At 39.9% G+C, this 26,728-nt stretch overlaps 1 long non-coding RNA gene across 1 annotated transcript; it reads left to right on the top strand.

Moving 5' to 3' along the window:
* Window positions 1-6,542: 6,542 nt before the first annotated feature.
* On the top strand, window positions 6,543-26,424 carry LOC126720598 (uncharacterized). The gene is made up of 4 exons (XR_007653526.1): window positions 6,543-6,824; window positions 7,498-7,754; window positions 8,964-9,051; window positions 26,198-26,424. It is a non-coding gene; the product is annotated as an uncharacterized LOC126720598 (long non-coding RNA).
* The last annotated feature ends 304 nt before the right edge of the window (window positions 26,425-26,728 follow it).

Raw genomic sequence — 26,728 nt, 5'->3', positions numbered from 1 at the left:
CAACCTATGGCTCCCGTCTCTGCACAGTCTCAGTCTTCTGGATCCACTTTCACCATTTCCAGAGATGACCTTATAAATATCATCGCCAATGTCATTCGTATGGTTGGTAATGCATCTTATTCCTCTTCTCTCTCAGCTTTATCTGGTATGTCTCCTACCTCTTGGCTTATGGATTCTGCTTGTTGCAATCACATGACACCTCACTCGTCCTTATTTTCTGACCTTAAACCTGCACCGCACCCTCTTAATATTCGCACCGCAAATGGTTCCACAATGTCTGGTCATAGTATAGGTTCCGTTGCGACCTGCAATCTCTCGGTTCCTGGAGTCTTTAATGTTCCTGACCTTTCTTATAATTTATTTTCTGTTGGACAATTAGCTGAGTTGGGTTATCGCATTATCTTTGATTATTCTGGGTGTATTGTGCAGGATCCGAGGACGGGACAGGAGCTTGGGACTGGTCCCAGAGTGGGGCGTATGTTTCCCGTGGACAACCTTCGTCTTCCACTTGTTGCTCCAGTTTCTGTTGCTGCAGCTGCTACAGCTTCTTCAATTCCTTCCCTTGCACTTTGGCATGCTCGCCTTGGTCATGCATCTTCCTCTCGGGTACAACAATTAGCTTCTAGAGGTTTGTTAGGTTCAGTGTCTACAAAAAATTTTGATTGTGTTTCGTGCTAATTAGGAAAACAACCAGCTTTGCCTTTCAATACTAGTGAATCAATATCCACTGATATCTTTGACCTTATTCATTCTGATGTTTGGGGCCCTTCTTCTGTCTCTAGTATTGGTGGGTCTCGATATTTTGTTGTCTTTGTTGATGATTACTCTCGCTATAGCTGGATTTTTAATATGAAACATCGTTCTGAATTATTGCAAGTATATTCTAATTTTGCAAAAATGGTTGAAACTCAGTTTTCCAAACGCATCAAAAATTTTCGATCTGATAATGCTCTTGAATATACTCAATATGCTTTCCAAGCTGTTTTGCATTCTTATGGCACTGTTCATCAACTAACTTGTCCAGGTACCTCTCAGCAAAATGGTAGAGCCGAACGGAAACTTCGTCATATTCTTGACACTGTTCGTGCTCTTCTTCTCTCTGCTAAAGTTCCTGCTCCTTTTTGGGGCGAAGCTGCTCTTCATGCTGTTCATACTATTAATTGCATTCCGAGTCCGGTTATCCAAAATCAAACTCCATATGAGCGTCTTTTTGGGTCATGTCCAGACTATCACCACCTTCGCTCCTTTGGCTCTGCTTGTTTCGTTCTTCTTCAGCCACATGAGCATAACAAACTTGAGCCTCGGTCAAGGCTTTGTTGTTTTCTTGGCTATGGCGAAACTCAAAAGGGGTATCGGTGCTATGACCCTGTCTCTCATCGTCTTCGTATTTCTCGCAATGTTGTATTTTGGGAACATCGCCTCTTTGTCGAGCTCTCTCACTTTCGTGCCTCCCTATCTTCCTCTTCTGTTTTAGATCTTTTTCCAGATGAGGCACATATTCCTTCTGTAGCTGCTCCTGATCCTCCTGTAGTTGCTCCTGATTCTCTTGTAGACTTCTCTGTCCAACCACCAGATATCACTGATCCCTTTCCTAGTTCACCCTTTAATGAACAGGTGGAAGATGAACAGGTTGAAGACGAGCTACCCAACCCCAACCCTGAGCTTGGGTCCCCTGCTCCTGCTTCGCCTGAAGATCTTGCACACGACATTCCACCTCGTCACTCAACTCGAGTAAGATCTATTCCTACACATTTACTTGACTATCATTGTTACACTGCTCTTGCTACATTACATGAGCCTCACACCTATCGTGAGGCTTCCACTGACCCTTTATGGCAGATTGCAATGAAAGAGGAACTTGATGCATTATCTAAAAACCATACTTGGGATTTGGTGACACTCCCTCCCGGGAAATCTGTGGTTGGTTGTAAGTGGATCTACAAGATTAAGACTCGCTCTGATGGGTCCATTGAGCGCTGCAAAGCTCGTCTTGTTGCAAAAGGTTTTACACAGGAGTATGGGATTGATTATGAAGAGACCTTTGCTCCGGTTGCTCGTATCTCATCTGTCCGTGCCCTTTTAGCTGTTGCTGCTGCCCGTAAATGGGACCTTTTTCAAATGGATGTCAAAAATGCATTCCTTAATGGGGATTTACATGAAGAAGTTTATATGCAACCTCCTCCTGGTCTTTCTGTTGACTAAAACAAGGTTTGTTACCTTCGACGTGCACTTTATGGCCTTAAACAAGCTCCACGAGCTTGGTTTGCCAAATTCAGCTCTACCATCTCTCATTTGGGTTACATGGCCAGTCATTATGATTCTGCCTTATTTCTTCGTCGCACTGACAAAGGCACTATTTTCCTTCTCCTGTATGTGGATGATATGATTGAAAGTTCAAAAACGTGTACAAAAACACTTTTGAACGTTTAGACCCCCAAAAACCAATTTAACCAACACAAGCAATATGTCAAACAACTAGTGTGCGGAAACTTAACATATGCTATAATATGAAATTGATTAAACAACTATCTAAGCTATAACAAAATAAACCACAACAGATAATGTAAAGGCAGAGATAGAGAGGAAGGAAGATGCAAACACAGAGATAACACCAGATATGTTATCGAAGAGGAAACCGAAGACCTCGGCGAAAAACCTCTTCGCCGCCCTCCAAGCGGTAATCAATCCACTAGAAAATACAGTTGGGATACAAGGACAGCAATAGACCCTCCAAGCCTAATCTACCCAATGCACCTAAGCCCTCCAAGCTTCTTGCTCCAACGAGGTTGCGCCGAACCTTTTTCTTTTCTAGCTTTCCGGATTCCGCTACTACACCGTAGCATCAACCAATGAAGATTGGCTCCTTCCTAACTGCTTCCCAGAACTCCAAACGTCTGTCTCACAGAGATGATAATGGTGAGAACCAGGTTTGGTATAATGCCTCTCAAGGATTTGACAATGGAGAGGAAGAGAGTGAGGGAATTTGATGAGACTCTAAGGTAGAGATTGTGGGTGAAACAATCTGGTTTTTCTTTAGGGTTTCTCTCTCAAAATTCTCTCTGGAAGCTCTCTTTCAATCGTGGGTTAAAAGGGTATTTATACTGGAGTGAAGAGGAATGCGAAACGTCAGGTTTTTCCAAAACAGGGGTGGCTCGCGGCTTGACCTCGCGGCTTGACCAAGTCGCGAGATCCAGTCGCGAGTTAACCGTATGGCCAGTTGTCCTGTTTTGTCCTGTAGTGCTCCAGCTAGCATGACTGTTCATCTTCCAGCATGCTTGGCACGTGTGCATCTTCTGGCGGGTTGAAGCCGCGAGTCCACCCGCGAGTCCCAGCCGCGACACTCTGTTTTCTTGCACACTCTTGAGCAATCTTCACTCTATCTCACTCACTACCCTTACAATAATCCCACCTAAATACAGGGTTACTAAATGCTGAATTACAAGCAAATTTGGCACGGAATAAAGCCAATTAGATGGTTGAATAAATTCAACCTTACAATGATCATAACTGGTGATGACCTCAGTGGCATTCAAGAACTCAAGGATTTTCTCAGTCAGCAATTTGAGATGAAAGATCTTGGACATCTCAGCTACTTCTTGGGTCTTGAAATCACTCATTCTACTGATGGACTTTATCTTACTCAAGCTAAGTATGCTTCTGAACTCTTGTCTCGAGCTGGACTCACTGATAGCAAGACTGTTGACACTCCAGTTGAGCTTAATGCGCATCTGACTCCCTCAGGGGGGAAACCATTGTCTAATCCCTCTCTTTACAGACGATTGGTTGGTAGCCTAGTTTATCTCACAGTTACTCGTCCAGACATCTCCTATGCTGTTCATCAGGTGAGCCAGTATCTGTCTGCTCCACGATCAACTCACTATGCTGCTGTTCTGCGCATTCTTCGATACTTGAAGGGCACCCTCTTTCATGGCCTTTTCTACTCAGCTCAGTCTCCTTTTGTACTCCATGCATTCTCTGATGCTGATTGGGCAGGAGATCCTACTGATCGCAGATCTACTACAGGTTACTGTTTTCTCCTTGGTTCTTCTTTGATTTCTTGGCGAAGCAAGAAACAAACTTTTGTGGCCCGCTCCAGTACTGAAGCAGAATATCGTGCTCTTGTTGATACCACATCTGAGCTCCTTTGGCTACGATGGCTCCTTAAGGATTTGGGTGTGTCCACCTCCTCTGCTACTCCCCTTTATTGTGACAACCAGAGTGCCATTCATATTGCTCATAATGATGTCTTTCATGAACGGACTAAACACATCGAGATTGATTGTCATTTTATCCGTTATCATCTTGTCCATGGTGCTCTTAAGCTTTTCTCCGTCTCCTCCAAAGATCAACTTGCAGATATCTTCACCAAGTCACTTCCTAAGGGACGCACTCGTGATTTGGTTGACAACCTCAAGTTGGTCTCACATCCACCTTGAGTTTGAGGGGGGCTGTTAACATGTATTATGTTATGGGCTTTAGGCCCAATTAGGTTACTTGTATATCACTCTACTTGTACTGCACACATATGCCTCCTATATAAAGGCAGTGATGTATATTCTTTTATTAAAGAAATACAATACAATCATTCAGTATTTCTAACAATAAGAAACAAGAGAAATGGTTATAATTACAACTAAGGAATAGTTGAATATAATTTATTTCTGAATTATTTTCTATATCAATATGCTGCATAAGTTGGTTGAATGGGTAACTGATCAAGTTACTTCAGATGTTTATACTTTTCATATCAGTTAGTGCTGTTTGAATAATCTGGAGAAAGTGCCCATTCTTATCTAGTAACTGTATGCTTTTCTCTCTTCTTTAAACCAAATCATGAAGTTTGTGATTTCTCTATGCTCATTGATCATTTATGAGTTCTCTATCCCTTTTAAAAGTTTCATGTTTCTATTTTAGGTGGATGTTATAGAATCTCAATGGAATGTTTTGCAAGCTAATATTGAAGATTCTCATACTTTACTGAACTCGTGGCCTTTCATCAAGAGTAAGTAAAACAAATGGTTTGTCATTGCAAATTGCTTCTGCATTATAATCTTCTATATTACTCTGGGAACTCTTTAGTGCTATTGTTTGCTTAATTGTCTTAAATGTATACAATCGCTAATGACTAAAGATATTCAACAGAATTGGGTACTGCTTGTTTCTGTTACAATTATGGAATGCCTTTTTAGGGCCAGATGCATCATTGTGCAGTTCCTATGTTTAAGGTTTCTCATTTCTTTTCAAATTCCAATTAGATATCCTTAAAGACTTAACGTTCTATTTGTCTCAGCAGAAAACATTTTCCTAAAAATGATTCATTTTCTAGAAAATGTTTTTAGGAAAACTAACTTGTCTTCCTGTGTTTTAGTTGTGATCTTGAAAATGAGCTAGAAAGCATTTTTTGCGATTTTGCGTGCATGGAAAATCATTAACATTTCTTGTAATTCCAAGTGATTGCTTGCTTTTGATTCACTTTTTATTGAGACCTCCTTCCTGATCTCCTCCATGAAGTGCTTGATGAAGCCTTCAATGACGACAAAATGGCCCTTGTGAAACAAATTGGCAAGGAGTCCTAGTATTTTACGAAAATACTGGTGATGAGGTCAGTGATGATGAACTTCATGTTGGGTGACATGGTGATGGTGGGGTTAACGACTCTACCTTCAAGGACCAAGCCGAGAAGAGAGAGAGAGAGAGTTTCAGAGAGTGGCGTTACTGCTGGTTGGTGTGTGGTCTGTGGTGTGCAGGTGAGAGTGAGAGTGTTGAGAGTGGTTGGTTTATGAGCTCTGTAATGTTCTGGAAAACTTATACCGCTCAAATGGGGTGGTTTTCGTAGTTTAAATGGTTAGTTTTCCATTGATGTTTGTTTTCTGTAGTATGGAATACTGGAAAATATGTTCCACTGAAATAAACAGATCTTTAGAGAAAGATCTTGCTATTTACTAAAAGAAATTGCATGTGTATCTCTCCCAAGCATTTTTGGTATCTTATTCAAGGAAGTAGCTCTGCCAAATGGAGTTGGAGAAATCATGCGCGCATTTTTGGTATTTCCCTATTATTTTATTGATCAATGTTAAAAAAAAAAATCATTATTTTATTGCTCGGTCAGCCACATCAACTTTCCCGTTAGTTTGGCGATGGGAAGGTGCTTCAAGGACTTAAATGTACTGCGTTAATTGGTTTAGGGATTAAAAGTAGTAAAAATAAAATATAGGGACAAAAGAAAAAGTGAAAATATAGGGATTTTTTTTTTCCTAACCCATTTTCGTTTTCACCATGCGGAGCTCTCTCTCACCATCGTCGAGCTCTCTCTCTCACATCTCCACCGCCCCTAACCACCTTCCTAGCCCTAGCCACCACCACCTACCTAGCCCTAGCCGCCACCACCACCATCGCCCTCGCTGTAGCTGCCGCCGCCGCCGCCATAGATCTACTCTCTCTCACCTCAACCACCACCCACTGCCACCGATCTGATCTTCTTCATTAGATCTTCTCTCAAACCCACACTCACTGTAAGTTACAATCCTCATCAAGAAAATCATTTTTTTCCATTTAAATAGTATTTAGCATTTTCTCTTTTTGTATTGGCTGATGTTTCCAATTATTCAAAATCTATGTTTATTGTAAAAATCCTAAAAGAGCTATTACAAAATTGTGGAAATAATTGAGGAAAAAAAAGAGTTGATATTGGGGGGAAGAGGATTCTTCTTTTTTGGGGAAGGATAAGCCTTTTTGGAGGGGTAAAGGGGGCAATTGCCCCTCCTTACCCATTTTCAAGTGGAAAAAAAGAAGCTCTCTTAGTCAATTTGAACGAGGCTATCAAAGTTGAGTTTCTTTTTTCTCCTTGCAGTGAACCAGCTCAATTGCCCTGGTTTTTGTTTTGTTATTTTTCCCTGATACTTAATTGGTTTACTTACTGACTTATAAGTGACTCTAAAGCGTGTTGGATGACTATGTTGTGGAACATAAGTGTGTCAAGCTTAGGATTTTACATTACTTAAATTGTGGATCTCTAGCATTGTTAGGATTTTTGGTCAGAGGATAAGGCAACAAAGTGATGGTTAGGATTTCTAGTTTGAAAACTAATCAAAGTGTTTCCAGAGTGTTTTGAGTTTAATCCTAATGTTTGTCCAGATCAAGATTTGAAAAATGTGCTGTTCAGTAATATATCTCCAATGCTACGTGTATTTGGTGATGGATTTAACTATTTTGTGTAATCTTAGTTTCTTGGTCCATAATAATGCTCTTATAATTGTAATATTTGAAAAATAGAATTTGGAACTGACTGGATTCTTATCATTATCCAGTGTGCACAACTCAGTATTTTCACCCCTGGGCAGAAGCTCTTTTCTTTTGTTCTGTGTTCTCTGTCACTCTACCCTTAATTTTCTCCTATTATATTTGTGCAATATATTAGGTGGAATGGCACTTGTATTGGGTTAAATCTATTCTAGGAAGTCCCGGTTTGCATAACCATTGTAAATTCTTTTTGCACAGGACATTGCAGAGGCCAAAGAATTCTTGAAGCAAAGAGGAGTTGATGTGGACTATGATTGAAGGCTCTCTCTTATGGCGCCTTTGAAGAACCAAGGTGATTTTAAGACAGTTTCAATTCTATATGATCACAACTTGAGGTACAAATTGGATGATAAGTTGTGTGGGAGTGTTGAATTCAATGAGGTAGAGTTTGCTTACAGCTCTCTAAAATTGGTTCGGTATTTGAAACTATAGATGCAGAATATGTTGTAAATTTTGTAAGTTATTTTTTATTATGCTCAGTTTCCTTTTCTTACTAAACCCATGGACAGGCCTATGTTACCTTTGATCGGCACTCTATTGTTCTACTAATTTTATATATTAGTATAACTAGTCGCTAACCCGTGCGATGCACGGGAAAACTATTAGAAAATAATAAAGCATGCATATATTAAAAGACAATTTAAGTTCATGTGTGCTTGCAAGGGATACATACCTAAATAGTTCTTGCGGTAGAAATAAAAGCCTTATCTTTGAGATAAAGAACTGATGTAAACAAACTAACCTTACATAAAACAAATTAAAAAAAAAAAAAAAAAAAAAAAAACATAAAACTGATGTCACGGGAAATTCAGCCACATAGTAGTAATATATAAATCTCTTAAAACCTAAACCTAAACCTAAACATAAGGACTAAATATATAAACAAACTAACCTTACAAAAGCTAAACTTTATAAGTTAAAATCTATACCGTGAGTTGTAGATCTTGAATGCTATACCGTGCGTTTAGGGCTTCCTACATCTGGAGAAAAAGAGAGTTTGCAGAAACCAAAGAAAATCTCTCTATAGCTTAAGAAACACAATATACTAAAATCAAAGAGATAAAATTTTCAGAGGACAAAATATTATAGATAATTTAAAAGAATTTTGGTTTAATTCTTGAACACCGCAACTCCATAAAATTCATACTAATAATAATATTTTATGATAGCGCAGTTAGAATTTTGGTTTAATTCTTGAACACTGAATTGGAAATTGATTATATGAGTATTCAATGGTGAACAAAGTACTATGTATTAATTAATATATAAACAAAACTAACCCTACAAAAGCTGAACTTTATAAGCTAAAATCTATACCGTGCATTGTAGATCTTGAATGCTTTAGGGCTTCCTACGTCTGGAGAGAGAGAGTTTGCAGAAACCATGGCTTTATATTTCTTAACTTGAGAGAGGGGTAAGATTGCTAGGGTTTTGTAGATCTTGAATGCTTTAGGGCTTTCTACGTTTGGAGAAAGAGAGAGTTTGCAGAAACCGTGGCTTTATATTTCTTAACTTGAGAGAGGGGTAAGGTTGCTAAGGTTTTGAAGAGTTATAATTTTTATTTATTTTTTATTTTTTATTTTTTAAATATTGTGCTGACGTGGAAAATTGTGGTGCCAGCAAGGCTTCGGTTTTATATATATATATATATATATAGATAATAGGCTTGTATAGCATCGAAGTGGGGCTCATCAAAGAACTAAGAACCCACAAGGTTGCCATTGCCGAACTCAATAATCTTTCTTCATCTAGGTAACCTTATCAACCCCTCTTTGTTTGTTACTCTTTAATATAATACCATACTACTTTTGGTTCTATGTTTCATCTTAGTAGTCAACTTGGACTTGCCCTTGTCTTTTGCTAATGTCTTTTTTATTGTTTCCATAGAGGCAGAGTATGCATGCCAAGTGCTTGTAAAAATTACCCAGAGAGTCAAAAATAAATAAATTAAGAGATTTGTGGATGCTAATTAGTTAATGGCTTTAGGATGGTGATGGACATGAATATGACAGAGCTATATCTATATGCTAACTTTTTTTTTTTTGGGGGGTTAACACTATATTTTTGCAAAAAAAAAATAAAAAAATAAAAAAAATCATCTAATTGTGGTTTGGGTTGGTCTATATTAATTTAATAAAGATGTGTATAGTGACTGAGATTGAACTTTTTGTGAGAATTTGGTCAAATTTATGAATATTAGATGAAAAGAAGCTAAAAAATAAGTGGAAGTTCATTTGTCCAATACAAGCACTAGTTTGAATGATCCATTCTTAGGACAAATTGCACTTAAGAGAAGTTTTTGGGGGAGGGAGGTATTGCATAATTAGTGAATAATTATTAAAGAAAACCATAGATAAAATAGCGGTTATTGCAAACAAGTGAGGAAGCTAACCTAATAGGTAAATGATTCAATGCATCTTAGATTAAAGAGTACTATCATCTATATATATATAAAACTGAAGCCTTTGCTAGCTCCACAATTTTCCACGTCATTTTTTTTTTTAAATTCTTTTTAACATTTTATTATATTATAGTTTATCAATTTAGAACCCCAAATATACAACTCCCCCAGCCTTCACGTCACCTTTCTTTCTTTCTTTTTATTTTTTTAAAAATTCTTTTTAACGTTTTATTATCAATTTAGAACCCTAATACAACTATACAACTCCCTATTCAACCTTCACGTCAAAGTCAAAGTGCTAAACCCCAAACCTTTCTGTTTTCTAATATATGCTGGCACCCCAAAACCCATATCCTCCCGCCGTTGCTGCCACCATGGATCACCGCCACTGCATCGATTTCTCTTTGCCTCTCTATCGTCGCTCAATCCAACCTATCATATTCTATGTCAGCAAATTATTTTGAGGTAATTGAAGAGGATAAAATATGATCCTGACGAGCCTATGGTAATGGGCATGACGGATAGGAACTGTTGGGCCGGTGTAGAGGTGATCCAACGCTCATTGAAGGCCCATCGCTGAAAGACACAGTAAGGGCCCATGATCTGAGATCTCTATTGCTCAATGCCTAGAAACGCCCTAGAATCCCAATATGGAAATCCGAGCACAAGGGTGATTCTTGAAGACACGTACGCTGGAAATAGATCTCCTCTATAAGGAAAACCTTGCTCACCACGCTCGGAAGGACTTGAAGTAGAGTCCCATATGGAAAAGACTTCTACACCAAGAAGGAAAAGCCGACTCTCTACTATTATAAAAGCCCTAATACCCTCGTGAATCAAGGTACGCATAATTGACCCTCTCTAGCACTCTAGAGTTGTGAGAATAGTTCTAACTTGACCTTCGGAGAGTATTTGGCCGACACCACACCGGTGCTCTCTAAGGTTTTTCTCGATTATTTTGTTGTGCAGGTTCGCTTTGAGTCGTGAGTGCTGTGTGACCTATTGGTGATATTTTCGGCATCATCAGTTGGCGCCGTCTGTGGGAACCGTAGCACATTATCGCTTCCTAGACAAAAGAGTTACATGGTACTCACTCGCTCAATGGCGACCACTAACGACGTTCAAGAAGAAGAAGCCCCTACGACTGCTCTTGAGAGACAGGTAAGGACGCTCGCCACAGCCGTGGAGCGCCTCACCAAACAAAACCACGATCTAGAAGAGCAGCTGAACCAGAAAAATGCGGCTCCCAATAACCAAGGAGCAGATCAAGAAGGGACCAGTGCCGAAAGGAGGAATCACGAAGGACCACAGGCTAGCAACGCCCCAAGCAGACCAGAACGACGGGACACGAGCATTCCTTCTCTTGCAGATACGGCTCCGCCACCCATCATCGCGGAGATGCAGGCGATGAAGGAACAGATGGAAGTGATGATGAACGCTCTCAAGGGACGAGTGTCCAGTGATCTTGACGACCTTGTCAACCTGACTGACTCGCCATTTACGACAACCGTCAACTCCTTCCCCCTGCCAAGTAAGTTCCGCATGCCAAATATGGATAGTTATGACGGGGTCAAGGACCCTCTAGATCACCTAGAGACCTTCAAGACCCTGATGCACCTTCAGGGAGTGGCAGACGCGATTATGTGCAGGGCTTTTCCTACAACCCTAAAGGGCGTAGCAAGGATTTGGTTCAGCCGGCTAGCACCCAACTCCATCAGCACCTTCAAGGAGCTAAGCGCTCAATTTACTACGCACTTCATCGGAGGACATCGGTATAAGAAGTCCACAGCTTGTTTAATGAATATCAAGCAGCGAGAGGAGGAGACGTTAAGGGCCTACATATCACGCTTCAATAAAGAGGCGCTCTCGATCGACGAAGCCGACGACAAGATACTAGTAGCAGCATTCACGAATGGGCTGAAAGGGGGTAAGTTTTTGTTCTCCCTATACAAAAACGACCCAAAGACCATGTCAGAGGTGCTTTACAGGGCTACCAAATATATGAACGCTGAAGACGCGTTGTTGGCCCGAGAAAAGAGGCCCAAGAAAAGAGACAGGCAAGAAGACTCCCAACAGGACCAGGGGCGAAAGAAAGGCAGGATAGGAGATCGAAGGGAGGAGAGACGCCCTAAACCCATGGGGGGAAGGTTCACAAGTTTCACCCCGTTAACCACCTCGATAGACCAAGTCCTAATGCAGATTAAGGACGAAGGGGCCCTGACGTTTCCAGGAAAGCTGAAGGGTGACCCCAACAAACGATCTAGGGACAAATATTGCCGCTTCCACCGTGACCATGGTCACGACACAGCCGATTGCTACGACTTGAAGCAGCAAATTGAAGCTCTTATCCGACAAGGAAAGCTGCAGAAGTTCGTCAGCAAGGAGAGAACAGATCCACCCCCACAAGAACAACACCCCCGGCGAGAGAACGAGTGACCAAGACCCCCTATAGGGGACATAAGGATGATAATCGGAGGAACAGTTACAGCCGGGTCTTCAAAAAAGGCTCACAAAACGTACCTTCGGATGGTACAGAGCGTCCAGTTGACGGGCACCGTGTCGAAGATAGCAAGGAGAGAAGGCCCCATTATCGGGTTCTCAGAAGAAGATGCACGACGCCTACACCATCCACACGACGATGCCCTCGTCGTCAGCATACGGGTAGGAGACTACAACATGCACCGGGTGTTGGTCGACAACGGCAGCTCAGCCGATATCTTATACTATCCGGCGTTCCAGCAAATGAGGATTGACAAAGAGCGATTAATGCCGACGAAGGCCCCGCTCGTTGGTTTCGGAGGGAGTCGGGTATTCCCTTTGGGTGCGGTCACGTTATCAGTAACGGTAGGCGATTACCCCCAGCAAATCACCAGGGACGTAACCTTCCTGGTAGTCGATTGCTCGTTCGCTTACAATGCTATCCTCGGTTGACCCACGCTCAACTCGTGGAAGGCGATGACATCAACTTACCACCTGATGATAAAATTTCCTACGGATTATGGAGTAGGAGAGCTGCGCGGAAGTCAAATGGCTGCACGGGAATGCTATGTGGCTATGATGGAGATGGAAGACCAAATCCAGGCCTTGAACATAGAAGAGCACCGAACGGTGGCAGAACCAACAGAGAAGCTAGAGGAGATAACTCTCGACAGCTCCAATCCGGACTGAACAACCAGGATCGGAACGCTCGCCAAACCCGCAATCCGTCAAGAGCTCATAACTTTCTTGAGGAGCAATCAAGATGTGTTCGCCTGGAGTCATGACGACATGCCAGGAATCGATCCCTCGGTCATGGTACATAAATTGAATGTATTGCCCTCCTTTCCACCCGTCCGACAGAAGAAGAGAATGTTCGCCCCGGAACGAGACCAAGCAATAGCGGAAGAAGTCCGCAAGCTACAAGAGGCAAGCTTCATTAGGGAAGTCTACTATCCCGATTGGCTGGCGAACGTAGTAATGGTTAAAAAAGCGAACGGTAAGTGGCAGATGTGCGTAGACTTCACCGATCTTAACAAAGCGTGTCCCAAAGATAGCTATCCCCTTCCAAGGGTCGACGTCCTAGTAGACTCGACGACTCAACACCAGTTACTAAGCTTCATGGACGCTTTCTCGGTTTATAACCAGATCCGCATGCACGAGGCTGATCAGAAGAAGACTTCGTTCGTGACCAGTCAAGGCCTCTTCTGCTACAAAGTAATGCCATTCGACCTAAAAAATGCGGGAGCGACATACCAAAGGCTGATGAACAAGATGTTCGCGCAGCAAATCGAGAGGAATGTCCAGGTCTACGTCGATGACATGCTAGTGAAGAGCCGGAAGGAGGAAGACCACCTGGAAGATCTTAGGGAAACATTCGGCACGCTTCGAACCTATAACATGAAGCTCAATCCGGGAAAGTGCGCATTCGGCGTAACAGCAGAAAAATTCCTAGGGTTCATGGTATCTCAAAGGGGGATTGAGGCTAACCCGGACAAAATCCGAGCCATAATAGAGATGGCCCCCCCGAGAAATGTGAAGGAAGTACAAAGCCTTAACGGCAAGGTAGCGGCATTAAATAGATTCGTGTCGAGAGCCACGGACAAGTGTTTGCCTTTCTTTCGAACGTTAAAGAAGTCATTCGAGTGGACGGACGAGTGTCAGCGAGCATTCGAGGAGTTAAAAGCCTATCTATCTTCACCACCTCTACTGAGCCCCTCGCAACCAGGTGAAGAACTCTTCCTCTACTTGGCTGTCTCCCCTGTCCCAGTCAACGCGGCCTTAATCAGAGAAGAGGACAGGGTACAGAAGCCCGTATACTACGCTAGCCGGGCGCTCCGCGGTGCCGAAGAAAGATACCTACTTATGGAGAAACTCGCTTTTGCATTAGTCACGGTGGCTTGCAAGCTCAAGCCCTACTTTCAAGCCCATACCGTGAACGTAATGACTGACAAGCCCTTGCGAAGGGCATTGAGCAATCCTGAAGCTGCAGGTCGACTGACGCTGTGGGCGATAGAATTAAACGAATTTAATATCAAGTACCACCCACGTACAGCCATTAAAGGACAGGTCGTAGTCGACTTCATAGCAGAATTTACTCGTGATGAAGACAAGGGGGCAGAAGAGTCCCCTCAGTGGAGCGTATATACTGACGGATCATCTAATAGGTGAGCCGGGGGAGCCGGCATCGTGTTGCTGTCACCTGAAGGAGACAGGATTGAATGTATGGTCCGTCTTGACTTCCCCACCACCAACAATGAAGTGGAATACGAAGCAATGGTAGCAGGCCTCGACCTAGCCAAAGCCGCAAGAGCCGAGAGCGTAGTCATTTACTGTGACTCTCAGGTTGTGACCAATCAAGTAAACAGAGATTATGAATGCAAGGGGGAAAGGATGAAGAGATATCTTGATCAAGTAAAGGCGAGAATCGACGACCTAGAAGCCAAGGTCATCCAAATTCCTAGGGGAGAAAATGAGCTCGCCGACCGGCTAGCCAAAACCGCTTCAGCAGAACATATGATAACACTGGGTAATGTACTTTCTTTTGTTCAACTTTCTCCACTAATAGACCCCGGCAACATGTAGGAGATATGCTCCGAAAGTAACTGGACCACACAGATAATTTCATACTTGAAGGACGGGTTGCTGCCAGACGAGAAAGAGGCAGCAAGAAAACTAAAGGTCCAGGCGGCAAGGTTCGTCTTGAAAAAAGACATCTTGTACAAGAGAGGTTTCTCCCGTCCATATCTAAGATGCCTGGGTGCCGAAGAGGCAGACTACGTAATGAGGGAAGTACACGAAGGGATATGCGGGAACCATTCTGGATCGAGGTTGTTGGTGCACAAACTGGTACGAGCTGGGTATTACTGGCCAACCATGCAGAAGGATGCCGAGTCTTACGTTAAAAGCTGCGACAAATGCCAGAGATTCAGCAATATTATTGGACAGCCAGCCGAGGAGCTGACCCCGATGACGGCTCCATGGTCGTTCGCTCAGTGGGGACTAGACATAATGGGACCTTTCCCAACGGCGGTACGACAGCTGAAGTTCTTAGTAGTGGGTATTGACTACTTTACAAAATGGGTAGAAGCGGAAGCTTTGGCCACCATTACGGAGAAGAACATTAGAAGTTTTGTCTGGAGGTGCATCATATGCAGGTTTGGTATTCCTAGAGTCCTTGTCTCAGATAACGGGAGGCAGTTCGACAACGGCTACTTCTGGGATTTCTGCTCACAGCTAGGAATAAAAAACCACTACTCCTCACCCGCCCATCCTCAGGCTAATGGCCAGGTTGAAGTCACGAACCGATCCCTGCTTAAAATTATCAAGACTCGGCTCGAGGGGGCAAAGAGCATATGGCCTGAAGAATTACCAAGCATACTATGGGCATACAGGACAACGGTGAGGACACCAACAGGAGACACGCCATTCCGACTAACGTACGAGAGCGAGGTGGTCATCCCGGCGGAAGTTGGGCTCACAAGCTACAGGGTTCACAACCATGACGAGAGCAGGAATGACGAAACAATGTGGCTACAGCTGGATCTGATAGACGAGGTTAGGTCGGCAGCGGAGCAAAGGCTCGCTAGATATAAGGATCGCATGGCCAGACAGTACAACTCTCGGGTCTGACACAGAGACTTCTAAGTAGGAGACCTCGTACTTAGGAAGGTCATGGGTGCAACTAGAGACCCTACACAGGGAAAGCTCAGCCCCAATTGGGAAGGACCATACCAAGTTACGTCATGGAAAAGGAAAGGAACCTACCACCTGGAGACGACAGACGGAAAGAAGCTGCTGCATCCATGGAATGCCGAGCACTTGAGAAAGTACTACCAGTAACAGTAACAAGGCGAACAACAACTAGTTTATCTTAAGTTTTTTAATTATTAGTTTTTCTTCAACTATTTTTTGCTACAATCTAGTCGTGCCCTTTTAAGCCCAAGGGGGCAGGCACTTTTCCCTTACGCATTTCTATTAAGAATAATGATCAGATACAATTTTGATTTTCTACATGGATTTGTTATTATTATTATTATTATAAGTGCACAAGATGGACGGATCATCCCACGAGGATGACGATTTAAAGTCCAAAGTGGACGGATACAAAATAAGTCCACAAGATGGACGGATCATCCCACGAGGATGACGATTTAAAGTCCAAAGTGGACAGATACAAAATAAGTCCACAAGATGGACGGATCATTCCACGAAGATGACGATTTAAAGTCCAAAGTGGACGGATACAAAATAAGTCCACAAGATGGACGGATCATCCCACGAGGATGACGATTTAAAGTCCAAAGTGGACGGATACAAAATAAGTCCACAAGATGGACGGATCATTCCACGAGGATGACGATTTAAAGTCCGAAATGGACGACTCCAAAATAAGTCCACAAGCTGGACGGATCATCCTACGAGGATGACAACTTTAAGTCCAAAATGGACGGATATAAAACATGTCCACAAAATGGACGGACCATCCCACGAGGATGACGATTGGAATTCCAGAATAGACGAATCCAAAATAAGTCCGTAAAATGGACGGATCATCCTACGAGGATGACGAGTCTAGTCCAAAGTGGACGGATGGAAGGGTTTCCAAAGAATAAATTCTTAGGACAGAAAATACCTATACATGCCGGACCTAATAGTAACAAATAATTGGACGGGTGTAAATAGGTCCCACAATGACAGAATTCAAGCGCAAAAAAAAAAAAAATAAAATAAAATAAAATATTTTAAACATTCGACATATAAAATGGAGTGAACAGATGCATTTGACAAAAAATAGGCCCTTAAAAGGCAATGTTTACATATCATCAGCAACGGATAGAAATTGTTCCCCAAGTACATAGAAAAGAAAAACTAGCTACTGAACTTTGTCCTCATTAATGACGGACTGAGGAACCGTTTCTGTATCAGGCTGAGCTTGTGCAACTTTTGCTGGTGCTGACTCCCCGTCACCAAGGGAATCGTCATCAGCAAAGAGGTCATCTATATCCCCTGAAGCGGCATGTATGACGGATGTCTGAGCTGGGTCTTCAACTTTGAACTTTAAAACGTCCAAATCCGGATAAGCTTGCTTGACCTGACGGATGGCATCCATGAAACCTTGATGGAAGGAATCACCTAGCTCAGTAATCAGGGCGTCGGAATCACGGTATTCACGAACCGCAACGTCCTTAGCCTGACAGACTTCATTTTTCAGATCTTCTATCTCCTTGTCCTTGCCCTCCAGAGTCTTCTTTGCCTCTTCCGTCACCTGTTCAAGGTTTTTCCTTGCCTTCTCGGAAAGTTCAAGCTTTCTCTCCATCTTGGGATTCCAATTTCGCAACTGAAGTAGTTCTTCCTCCGTCTGCTCCGCTTTCGCCCGTACACGATCCAAGGCCGTCTCATGGTTGAGGCACCGTCCCATCAACCCCTTCATCATGAGCATTGCCTGAAAAATAATAACAATGATGGTTATGAAACAAACTGTGGGCAAAAAAGATGTAATTTGCATTTGTAAAGTAGACGGGCCGTCTTACCTGTGTAATTGCAAAAAGGCCCGTCTCACCCATGGCCTCCGTCGAATGGTTGCCTAGGTCTTCATAATCCTCCGCCGATATGATGGAGGAAATCTGTTCTAAGGCGTGCTTAGAATCCTCACGAAGAAGGACGGGCGGCTTCTCTTGATCCTTCGACGATCCCTTCATGAGGCCCTTGCCGACCCCGTGCTTGATTGGAGTTGCCGTCTTCGGAGGCTCTGCCAGAAGTCCCACGACGGGTTCCAAGGACACTTTGGCCTTCTTGGCCTAACGATCCACTTTGTTCTGAGTTTTCCTCTTGGCGGACAGATTGCTTGGGCCCGTCACAGAGGGAGCAACATCGCCGGCCTTCTTTGCAACTTTGGATCTAATCAAAGCTCTCCTCTTGGCGTCGTCCATTTCTGAAACATGGACGGGGATATTAGTTATCAGGATAAGACGAGTAACTTATCAAGAATAGGGTGACGAACTTACGCCTCTTAATCTGTTCCTCGTACTTGACGGCTGCTGCTGTCGGTTCTGGTCCGTCACAATGCCAATGAATGGTCTTAAGTGTCACTAACTTCGCCCAAGTCCTTTCTTCCGGTTGGGTCTTTGAGAAGATTTTCTCAAGGAAGGCGAACTCCTTAATATCGACTTGGGGGCATCGTCTAACTGCAAAGAAGAAAGGACGGTTAGATTGTTTTAAACATACATAATGAAATTAAGTTAAAATTTTGAGGACGGTCCATACTAGACGGGTGTAATATGCCCCAAGTAGTGTTGACGGGCATGTAATCCGTGTCCCCTGGACGACACATCCAACCGTCACCCTCTAGGAAGAAGTAACGGCTCTTCCAATCCCTATTTGAGTCCGGCGTATCATAGATGACTTTCAATAGCGGACTCCTGGGGACGAAGCTATATATTCCCCTAGACCTATCAATTTCGTCCGGACGGTAGCAATGAAGGAACTCCCTAACTGTCAGCCTCTTGGCGCCGTCGGACATTGCGTCGTACAAAATCTCCATCGCTATGAAGACCTTCCAAGCATTAGGGGAAATCTGGTTCACGGATAATCCCAAATATCGGAGGAGCTCACGGTGATGGGAACTCAATGGGAACCTGAGTCCGTCCTTCAACATTTGCTCATATATCCCGACACCCTTTACCCCTTCATAATAACATCTCTCTGATTTATAGGGTAGACGGATGGAAATATTGTCTGGAATTTGATAGTTTCTCCTAAATGTCTTAAAGTGCTTTTCTTTGATGACAGACGAGAAGTAATTCACCGTCCACTCTGGTAGCATGACGAACTCCCTGAGCCCATCAGCACCAACAACGGATCTAACAATCTGTTCCTCACCGTCATTAAAGCCCTCGTCTTGTTCAACCACCTCCGTATCCTCATATGTTGAGAACGAGGAGGAGGACAGACTCCTATCATCACCAGGACTATCTTGTTTTCTATGACCGGACGGATATACCTCCTCGTAATCCAGCCCGTCACGAACAACCGACTGATTACTGGACGCACTAGACATTTCCTACACGAAACGACAAGAGCCTAAGACTCTGACGGGTCTATATGTCCATAACGGGTGTGGATTGTAAGGAAAATTAAAACAAGATTGGCTTTGAGAAGAGCACTTACCAATTTTATGAACAAAACGAGGAAGTATAGCACTGACGGTTGAAGCAACTAAACGGTTCAGCCCCTGACAAAACGTGACGGGTATGCTCTGACAGGTGTGACGGGTAAGCTCTGACAGGTTAACTTTTGCTGAAATTGGAGAAATGAGAGGGAAGACTCCCTTATTTATAAGGGAGATGCACGGAAGTCGAAGCGTTGCTTCGATCCGAGATAAAACCCAATCAAATTACGACACGTGTCATCATCATTAATGACTTTCGTACAGCCTGTCTGTAGTTGGTATGGTCGACGGTCTCCTCGTTTGCACCGTCATTCTAGCTTGCATGAACTTGTCAACTGAGCGTAACTGTAACCTTAAAACCTCCTTTTTGTCTTATTGGTCTCATTCTGTCATAAAAAATATATATATCCATCACGGCCTTTCCTTAGGGTCGTCACCCCATGGTTCCTTTGTCCTAAAGCTGACGGGCCCCTGGGGTAAAGGGGGCAACTAAAGAGGATAAAATATGATCCTGACGGGCCTATGGTAATGGGCCTGACGGATAGGAACTGTTGGGCCGGTGTAGAGGTGATCCAACGCTCATTGAAGGCCCATCGTTGAAAGACACAGTAAGGGCCCATGATCTGAGATCTCTATCGCTCAATGCCTAGAAACGCCCTAGAATCCCAATATGGAAATCCGAGCACAAGGGTGATTCTAGAAGACACGCACGTGGGAAATAGATCTCCTCTATAAGGATAACCTTGCTCACCACGCTCGGAAGGACTTGAAGTAGAGTCCCATATGGAAAAGACTTCTACACCAAGAAGGAAAAGCCGACTCTCTACTACTATAAAAGCCCTAATACCCTCGCGAATCAAGGTACGCATAATTGACCCTCTCTAGCACTCTAGAGTTGTGAGAATAGTTCTAACTTGACCTTCGGAGAGTATTTGGCCGGCACCACACCGGTGCTCTCTAAGGTTTTTCTCGATTATTTTGTTGTGCAGGTTCGCTTTGAGTCGTGAGTGCTGTGTGACCTATTGGTGATATTTTCGGCATCATCAGTAATTAAAACTTGTTTTTTACTCTCCTTAATTTCTATATATTGCTCTCTCTCTATCCGCTTCAATTGTTTATGGAATTTTGTTAGTTTGTGGCTGTGGGTTGCTCTGGATTTTAAGTTTTTTTTTTTTTTTTTTTTTTTTCATAGAATTTTGTTGGTTTGTGGTTGTGGGTTGCTCTGGATTTTAAGTTTTTTTTTTTTTTTTTTTTTTTTTTTTTTTTTTTTTTTTGTTTTCATAGAATTTTGTTGGTTTGTGGTTGTGGGTTGCTCTGGATTTAAGTTATTTTTTGTTTTTTCTTTTCTTTGAAGATTTCCACGTTTTCTTCTTCTTCCTTTGTTGTCAAATTTGTGGCAAAGAAGAATCATGAAATTTTTGTTATTAGATTTTCTTTTTTCCCTTTTGTTTTTGTATGCAATTTTTATTGGATTTTCTGGTTTCTTGGGATTCTTCTATTTGGTTTTAATTCTAGCCACCACTGCCACCATGGATCACCGCCATTGCATCAATTTCTCTTTGCCTCTCTATCGTCGCTCAATCCAACCTATCATATTCTATGTCAACAAATTATTTTGAGGTAATTAGAACATGTTTTTTACTCTCCTTAATTTCTATATATTGCTCTCTCTCTATCCGCTTCAATTGTTTATGGAATTTTGTTAGTTTGTGGCTGTGGGTTGCTCTGGATTTAAGTTTTTTTGTTTTTGTTTTCATAGAATTTTGTTGATTTGTGGCTGTGGGTTGCTCTGGATTTAAGTTTTTTTTTTGTTTTTTGTTTTTTTTTCTTTGAAGATTTCCACGTTTTCTTCTTCCTTTGTTGTCAAATCTGTGGCAAAGAAGAATCATGAAATTTTTGTTATTAGATTTTCTTTTTCCCTTTTTTTTTGTATGCAATTTTTATTGGATTTTTGGTTTCTTGGGATTCTTCTATTTGGTTTTAATTCTGGGTTTGTTTTAGTTGATATATAGTGTTTTTCTCATCTTCATTTTACATTGGTTTGGATTTTCTTTTTCCCTTTTTTGGTTATGCAATTTTTACTGGATTTTTGGTTTCCTGGGATTCTTCTATTTGATTTACAATAACCATAAACATCTTATCAATTATAACATCACGGTATAATATTATTCTAAACCATTCTCAATCAATTTAAATTTATTTGATAATTTACAAAATTGCCGAATGATAAGATATACTTTTATATATTGCTAAAAGTATAATCAAACTTAGCTAATCAGAGTTGTTAGATTGCTGAATAAATTATATTACTTGAAATTCATATAAATCAGATTGCTTGCTGCTCATTTTTTCTTTGTCGCATGCCGTCGTTTGCTCCTTCAATCGCTAATGTTTATCAACGCCACCACCAAGGTTTGATACTTTCCTCTACCTTTTTATTTTTATTTTGTTCATCTCTGCCCATTCACTGGGGTTTCTCATTTTTGTACTGCTGTTTGTCTCTAAGTTATGGACTTCTTTCATTGTAATTTTGGATGGTTCTTGCTTCATTTTGAATGAAATTGCTTAAATTTGCTGCAAACCATGATAGGTATTGCTTAATGAAAAGTTATATGTCTCCATGGCCATTACTCTTGCACATGGAGGGGTAAGTCCATATGACTTCAACCTTTTTTTTTTCTTTTTTATCTATGATATTTAGTTATTTATTTATTTTGTTCTAATGAGTTATTGTGCTTTCAGGTTTCTCAGAAATCACTCACAAGGCAACAGAATTCATCCTTCGGCTCTAGGGATTCCATTTCCTACACACTCTTAGATGCCACAATCAGCATTCTTAAATCCAATTGGCAAAGTAGGATTTAAATCAGTAGATAAGCTCTTAGTGGCTTACAAACCTTGAAAGAGGAAGTTTGCATCGTTTGGCGGCAATGCTTTGGGAGATGAATGAGAAAAAAAAAGGTTTGTTTATGGTTTTTCATTATTTAAAGTTTAAACCCATTAAAACTTATTGCTTGGTGTGTTCATGTATTTTGATTTTATATATGAAAGGAAGATAATGTCCTTATATAAAGCTAATGATCTATAAAGTCCAAATGTCTTACGTATATCTGAATAAGTAGTTCATAAATTTTCAAATCTAGATGGTTTTATATTTTATTTTTGTCCCGCTGCAGGACTCTGACTTAGTGGTTCAATTTTGCAAAGATATGGAGAGTAGATCATAAAAGGTAGTCTTCTAAAATACTCTATTCTTATGTTTCCATTTTGTAAATTTTATTTTTTATGTTATAATATAATTTTTATTCACTTAATGCAAATAATTATGATCTATTTTTATTAAATATTTTTGTTAATAGATTTAAATCATTCAATTTCTCTGTAGAGATGAAGTGAAATTATGGGATTTCGAATATTTGCTCAAGGATTTTCTGTTTTTGTTTTGTTTGCCCAACGCTAAACTTTATGACTCAATGAAAGGCACTATTTCACCGTATAGAAATAAAAAGAAACCAAATCATTTAGTCACAAAATAGGTAAATGAGTGTAGGTAACTACAAAGAAACAGACAAAAGAGGAATCATAGGAGTGTTAGATCATCATCCACTGGCAAGCCAGTCGCTCACCAAGATCAAACTGCCTAAACTGCTATTGATAAATTAAAAAAAAAAAAAAATTGGTAATAAAAACTGAATATGGGTTAGATTTTGTTTGAACAAAGGTCTTTGGGTTAGAATTGATTTTGTTTTGGGTATTTGGGTTGGATTTTGTTTTGTTTAGGATTATTGTTTTTTGGTAGAAGAGATTGAAATGGTGTCGCCTCGCAGTAAACTGTTCATCTTCTACTATGTAGAAATCTCCCTCCAAAGATACTTGCAGCCAATCACAGGTTCTTTACAAATATAGTTTCTTTGTTTTCAGTTAACTAAAATATTTGAATGGCTAAAATAGATAGGAATAGGTCCAATGGCTAAGGGTGGAGCAGTATCCGTTGATCAACTCCAGTCTTTGGGAGGGAATTCATGGGAGGCAGGCATTAAAAAGGGGTTCAATCAGAGGTTATTCTGAAAGTAATTTTCTATCCGGTTCGGATAGGGTATTAGTTCAAGGTTTAAGTATTTTTTTAATAAATACTGTGTAAATGGCAAGTGTAGCAATTTAAAAATGAATGTTTGATGTGAGATCCATTTTGATGTATATTTGTGTTGTTAGTTAATTGCTCTCTTATTGCATTTAGTATTAGCATCTTTTTACGATTTCACTTCTACTTGAGGCAATTGTCAAAATTCATTAGTTGCAATCACATACATTTGTAGTAGCTTATAGTTGTGTAACATATGAAGCTTTATTTTTTAATGATCATCTCTAATTACATAGTACCTAATTTTAGGGTAAGAATTTCTTAAATTTTTTTAAATTGTAATTGTGAAATGTAAATTGCACTTTGAAAGGGGTCATTATGCGTGTTTAATTTAAGTTTTTTGGTTATGTAATGGACTGTGTGTTGAGATTTACTTTTGTTATTTTTTGCTCTGTCATGGTTTGTACTAAGATTTAATTTTGCTGATTTTGGTTCTATAAATTAAACTCAAAAGACTTTGGTTTTGTGCCTCTTGATTTGCAAGCATTGTTAGAGTATTGATCTCATGCTGGGTTAAAATTATATGAAAAACTTATTGGATTAGCCGGTGTTCTTAAAAAGTTCTAGGATATTAAAAAAAACACTACAATTGGGTTAAATAAAGTAAAGCTACCTGTAGGTGGAACCGAAGTTACTCTTTTGGCATATGGTTAAATCCTCTTGGGCTGTTAGATTTTTGAACAATTACAATCAGTGATAGGTTAATCATAATGATTGATGTGTAGGTGTAGAGAAAAGTTCTAAACACCCAAAGATGGATAAAGAAGGCAAGATCAGCATCACGCAATTTGCTTCCTTTTATTTTGCTGCTTCTATTTGATTTGTAAAAAAGAGTTGGGATTGTCAAACGAGCTTCATCATCATATTTTAGTTTTTGATTTACTCTCCTACCATATTTTTAGACATCTATGCATATATTACATGATATAAATAAATAAAAGCTATAAAGTCAGTACTATTATTCAAATGATAATTGTTGGTGATTTTAAATGTATTATAACTACATTTTTCTACTGCATATTCCAGATACTTTATATTTTTTTGACAAAGATTGATACAAATGCATCTATTAGTCCAATATTTATACAATTCTTAGATACCAAATGATTATGTGATATCTTGACTCTTGAGACACAACATGCTAATTTGACTATGCTTCAATTCAATTGTGGTTGTATAATTACACTTTGTCCGTCCTGTTGTTGTTGTTGTATAATTTTATGATTTTTAAATTTAATGTAAAAAAAAAAAAAAAAAAAACATTTCCAAGTGATTCTGAATTGCAAAAGATCATAATGATTTGTCTTTGTAATATACCTTAAGAATGTTTATTTTTTTGGCAACATGTAAACCCAAAAATATAGGGCCTTGTATGTCCATGAAGAAGGCTATCAATTTTATTTCCAAGACATCATATATGCTTGCTTCTATGATAGATATGTTTGATTATAAACTCATTGAGAAGAATGTTGTTTTATAATTGCCATCATATGAGACTTTTTTTTTAATAACTAAATTGATATCAATGTGTTCCTACTTTCTATTGAATCTTCTTGAGTTAAGATTTTTTACTAATTACAGTAAATTAGGTGTTACAAAACAAAGGAGCTGAACTGTCAAAGGAGCTAGAACTGTGGGCAACAACGACTTGGGCAATTTGGAATGCAAGAAACAAAGCATACTTTGAGAATGTTCAGACACAACCTAAAGTCATTTTGGATGTAGCTCTAGCATTGCTGGTGACATATCAGATGCTCTGGGCTACTCAAGCAAACATGATTATGGTGCATAAGGGTCTTCGTTGTTTTGTTGGTTCAGAGGGAAGCCTTGTATGTTTTTTCTTCATAATTTGTATGGCTAACAAACTAGCCTGGGCTGTGTGCCTAGGCCTTTACCTTTGTACATGGTTTTTTACTTCTGAAAAAAAGTCATTCTATTTGGTATCTCAAAAAAAAAAAAAAAGGTGTTACAATTGAAATTTATAAATCACCTTAATTGCTATAACAGATATATGGTTGATAATTAAATAAACATGGATGCCATTCATTTCTTTATTCATACCAATGTGCTTATTGACTTAAGCAGTTAATGGAATTAAACGAAATTTAGGACTCTCTTTTAATTTTGAGAATTATAGGCTTTGGAATGGTTTAATTATTTTTTAGTATTATTCTCTATTTGGATACAACAAAAGTGTTGAAATAGAAAAGAATATGTTTGATCACTGTGACAATACTGCAACTTTATTTCAATAACTGCATTGAGAAGAAATTAGTAAAACAATACATTCAAAATTTTCCCGTGCATCGCACGGGTTAGCGACTAGTTTTCATAAAACTTGTGCATGTACAAATGATTTTATATCTTGAAAATTCTAATCGTGCTTCTCATTTGACAGAATGAAATACATGTCATAAATTCTCTCTATCTCTCTTGCACTCTCTCTAACCATTATTTGTGGTTTACATTCTTCACAATTGTTATATTATTTTAATTTATATTTAATTTTGATAGTGGTTTAAGTAATCAAATTAAGTTATTATTATTGTTAAATTTAAAAAAAAAGTTATTACTGTCGTTTATGATATATTATATAATTATATTTGATATAATAATATGTGTACTTATTTATTGAAGCATCGATACTAATACAAATTCACTTTAATTGTTTCATTTTAACTCATTTTTAATTTTTTTTTTTTTTAAGAAGGATGGTACTAGCAGAGAAGAAGAGGACAACTGAAACAATAACATGGAGGTCGAAAGCAACTTGGAGGGTGACCTAGAGGAAAACTAATATAGATCTTTTCATAATTCTAGTTGTTTAAAACAATATTTTTATGTTATGGTTTAATTTTAGGATTTCTTTGTATATTCTATATTTTAAAGTTTGAACTTATAAGAATTTTTATGTTTCAATGGATCAATTTTTAGTAATCATTGTACTATTGTAACAGGATAGTTTAACAAAAATGATATAAAATAAACTAAAAATAAATAAATAATAAAATATTTAAAATATTATCATTGATATAAAAATTTGGTCACCAATAACTTTATAGTGACGACAAAGTCCCTCGCAATTTATAGAATAGCGATGCCACTTACCCCCTTGCAAAAACGTTTTAAGTGACAGCTTAACGTCGTCACTATTATTTCTAACTAATTGTGAGGGGTCAAAAGCCCTCACATATAAATTTTAGCGACGACACTATTTGTCTCTAAAAAGTATGTCGTCAAT

This window comes from Quercus robur, chromosome 4 (assembly GCF_932294415.1).
Source record: "Quercus robur chromosome 4, dhQueRobu3.1, whole genome shotgun sequence".
In the NCBI taxonomy this organism is placed as follows: domain Eukaryota; kingdom Viridiplantae; phylum Streptophyta; class Magnoliopsida; order Fagales; family Fagaceae; genus Quercus; species Quercus robur.
The sequence above is the reverse complement of the archived record's forward strand: the minus strand, read 5'-3'. Positions and strand labels throughout refer to the sequence as shown.